The sequence below is a fragment of the Bos indicus x Bos taurus genome, chromosome 9 (genome assembly GCF_003369695.1).
Source record: "Bos indicus x Bos taurus breed Angus x Brahman F1 hybrid chromosome 9, Bos_hybrid_MaternalHap_v2.0, whole genome shotgun sequence".
NCBI classification, from domain to species: Eukaryota; Metazoa; Chordata; class Mammalia; order Artiodactyla; family Bovidae; genus Bos; species Bos indicus x Bos taurus.
In genome coordinates, this window is record NC_040084.1 from 87,492,065 (window position 1) to 87,496,054 (window position 3,990).

At 52.2% G+C, this 3,990-nt stretch overlaps 1 pseudogene; it reads left to right on the forward strand.

Annotated features, from left to right (window-relative positions):
• Positions 1 to 1,493: 1,493 nt before the first annotated feature.
• Positions 1,494 to 3,229, forward strand: LOC113898759 (annotated as a pseudogene).
• Positions 3,230 to 3,990: the final 761 nt, after the last annotated feature.

Consider the following 3,990-nt stretch of genomic DNA (forward strand, 5'->3'; position numbering starts at 1 on the left):
AGGGGCGGGCCAGGCAGTCCTGGGAGGAGCGGAGGTCCACACCTCAGCTGTGGGCTAGCGGGAAAGGATCGCGGGTTCTGGCTTGGCAGCCTCGCACTCCTGCAAAGGGATCCAGGTGGCAAAGGGAGAGATGGGTGGCTTCAAGACCAGTCTTGGTTTCCTCGTTTTGCTTCCAATTGTTTTGTTCAGCGGAACGTCCAGCGGTGAGTTCGGGGATGACCCTGCGCGGAGCGTGGCGGGGGAACGCGAGGAGGTTTAATGGGTTATGAGCGGTAAAGGGGATGGGGGTGGTGTCCCCGGGGTTTCGCGAAACTTTTTACAGGGTGGCGCTGCCGCCCCCACCTCTTTCCCTTCCCTGGCCCATTTAGTCCTCGGAGGCTCCTCCCGGCTTCTTGCTGGTACTCCGGGCCAGAACAGGGTTGACTTGGGTGAAGTAGTAATGTCGGGAATTTGGGAAGTGACGCTGGGAGAAGAGGGGTCCGCAACGCGGCAGGAAATAGGGTTGAAACCCCCCAAGGGTCCAGACCGCCCCTGGAAGTGGGAGCCCTGGAGCCGGGCGGTTTGGGGCCAGTCGGGCATCCCGCGAATAGACCCAGACCCGCCCCGAAAAGCACGCCTTCCCGCCCCGACCTGTGCAACAGAGACCCTTCTGGTCCCTACATCTCCCGGCCCTTGAAGGACCAGCGCTCTTTCCCGGCTGTAAGTTATAAACGCAGAGCGGACCCTGGTGCCCAGGAAGCGGCGGCGGCGGCGCACTCCCTGCTGAAACGTGCTTGAGTGCTCCTGTCCGAGCCCTCGCTGCTGGCTCCAGCCCGGGCCCCGGCCCCAGGGCTCTGCGTCATGGCTCCACCCCCGGCCCCGGGCTCCACCCCCGGCCCCGGGCTCCACCCCGGCCTCCGGGCTCCACCCTCAGCCACCGGGCTCCGCGGCACGGCTCCACCCCCGGTCCCCGGGCTCCACTCTCGGCCACCAGGCTCCGCGGCACGGCTCCACCCCCGGTCCCAGGGCTCCACCCCCGGTCCCCTGGCTCCTCAGCAAGGCTCCACCTCCGGCCCCGGGCTCCATCCCCGGTCCCCGGGCTCCACCCTTGGCCACCAGGCTCCGCGGCACGGCTCAACCCCCGGCCCCAGGGCTCCACCCCCGGCCCCTGGGCCTCACCCAGGACCCCGGGGGCCGGTGCGAGCCTCTTCCTGAGCAGGGACCAGGTGCCTCGGCTCATTGGTCTAGATGCAGAACTTTATATATTAGAGAAGTGGCCTTGTTGGGCACTACGTCTATCCTTTAACCCAGCGAAACAGATGTCCTGCCTTTCACTTGGCCTGCAGAGTCCAAGTTGAATATAAGCAGGTTTCCAAGTAGACAATTTCGTGGACCTGCCCCAGGACGGCATTTCTGCTTGATGGGGGTGGGGCGTTCGAGGGGCACGGGGTGGGGGGATTTCCACGCACTGTATCGGCTCTAGCTTTCCTTTTCTGCAAAGTTGATGATGAGGTTGTGATACTAAATGCAGCTCAACTTGACAGTAAATTCTTCAAAAACTTCCCTTCTTCAAAAATTTGAAAGGAAGGAAAATGTGCTACAAAAAACTTCGGTCTTAGACAAAGCCACTAGCAGAACTATTTATGATCCTGTTCATGCAGCTCCAGCTACTTCTACCCGTGTGTTTTATATCAGCGCAGGGGTTTGCCGTGCAGTTATATTTCTTGTAGTAATAATATTAGCTGTTTTGCACCTTCATAGTATGACAAGAATTGAACTGGAAGACAGCATCAGTGTCCAGTAGTTCCCAAGGGTTGTCTCAGCCATGTCCCAGATGACTCAGTATCTGTGAGGAGACACACCCAACAATAGTACTTCCATCCCGTTATCCTACCTTGTGGGTGGGTAGAGGAGTGTCTTGAGAAGTGCCCCTCTTTTGGAGGCCAGAGCTAAGGTGAAGGATATCGAAATATCCAAGGAGAGGATAACTCTATCCACGGAAAGGATGTACTCCAAGAAGGTAGTTTAGGGCGTATTTTCCATGGGATTTATGTAGATGGAAAAGATCCAAATAAAAAACAGCAATCATTTGTAAAAACAGAGATTAAGCTTCTGAAATTCAGGTGACAATGATATTCACTGAACATTGCAAGCTATGAGATCTTCATCACAGAAATCTTCCTCCTATTTCCCTTATGTGTATAGAAAAAAGAGAAAAGCCCTCATGATATTGCCTTACACGAATTGGGAGAATCATAAATAGTTTTCACAGCATTGCAAATTGTGTGTCTCTGTGTGTATTAGTCAGTCCTGTCCGGCTCTTGCCACCTCATCTACTGTAGCCCGCCAAGCTCTTCTGTCCGAGGAATTCTTCAGGCAAGAATAATGGAGTGGGTGGCCATTCCCTTCTCCAGGTGATCTTTCTGACCCAGGGGTCAAACTCGGGTCTTCTGAATTGCAGGCAGATTCTTCACTGTCTGAGCCACCAGGGAAGCCTGCAGCACAAATTAGTAGAGGCCAGTAATCCTCAGGCAATTTCTCAACAGGACCTGGTCCACAAGGTCAGATTGCCTGTGGAATGGATTACCTGGTCAGAAGAGAAGTCCTCCACAAAGACCTGGCTGCTAGGAGCTCTGCCATTGATGACAACCTCAAGTTAAGAGTACAGATAGCCCCTCTCCAGAATCTTGTTCCCCATGGACTCTCACTGTGTGGGGGACAATGAAAAAGTGGGATCGATGGATGGCTCATGAACGTCTGGTTAAGAATGAGGTCTCCGGACTTCCCTGGTAATCCAGTCGCTAAGAATCCACACTCCCAATGAAAGGGCCTGGTTCGATCCTTGGTCAGGGAACTGGATCCCGCATGCTACAACTAAGAAGTCAGCATGTTGCAACTAAGAGTCTTCATGCTGCAAAAAGGTCCCAAGTGCCACAACTTAGACCCAATACAGCCAAAAAAAGATAGATATGAAAAAAATAATTTTTTTTAGTTCTCCAGTGCTAGTGATGTGTGGGCCTTCAGAGTGATAGTGTAGGAGCTCATGGCTCTGGGTCAAATACCCTACACGGATGTCGACTCTTTAGAGATATGAAAGAAGGTCGTCAAATAGCCCAGCCTATCAACTGTCCTGATGAACCATTTGCTGTGATGGCTTGTGCTGGGCCTTAGATTCGGAGGAGAAGCCCAGTTCCAGCAGCTGGCCCAGTGTCTCACAGGGTTCCATGCAGCCCTGGGGGTCTGTGTCTGACTGTCCTCTCACAGTCCCCCAGCATCAGGGGGACGGTGCCTGCTGAGGCCCACGTGGAGCCGGCCAGTCACATACATCACCCAGCACCGCAGAAGCACATTGTCTTCCAGAACACTGTGCCTTAGGAATGCCATAGCATCTGAACTTTCTAAGACAGACTTAATGATGTGGAATATTTTCTAGATATCACTTTCGTTAGGTTGAACTGAAAATGTTTGTATAAATTTTTTGACCAAGAAAGTTTTAAACAGTGTTATAAAATAAAGAGTTTTTAAAATTGTTTCAGCACAAATACTTGGACTAGCTTAGTGCCAAGTGCTTTTTAGTTTTTACTTCATCAAAGTAATGTAGTTGATTCACCCTTGAATGTGCTGGGCTTAGTTGCTCAGTCGTGTCTGACTCTTTGCGACCCCATGGACTATACAGTCCCTGGAATTCTCCAGGGTTGAATACTAGAATGGGTAGCCTTTCCCTTCTCTAGGGGATCTTCCCAACCCAGGGATCGAACCCAGGTCTTCCACATTGCAGGTGGATTCTTTACCATCTAAGGCACCAGGGGAGCTCAAGAATACTGGAGTGGGTAGCCTCTCCCTTTTCCAGGAGATCTTTCTGACTCAGGAATTGAACTGGGGTCTCCTGCATTGCAGGTGGATTCATTACCTGCTGAGCCACCAGGGAACCTCTTAAGTTTCTTTCTTCTTCTTCTTTTTTTAAATATTTATCACTAGTCTTGGGAATTATTTGTCTATAAGATAGAATAC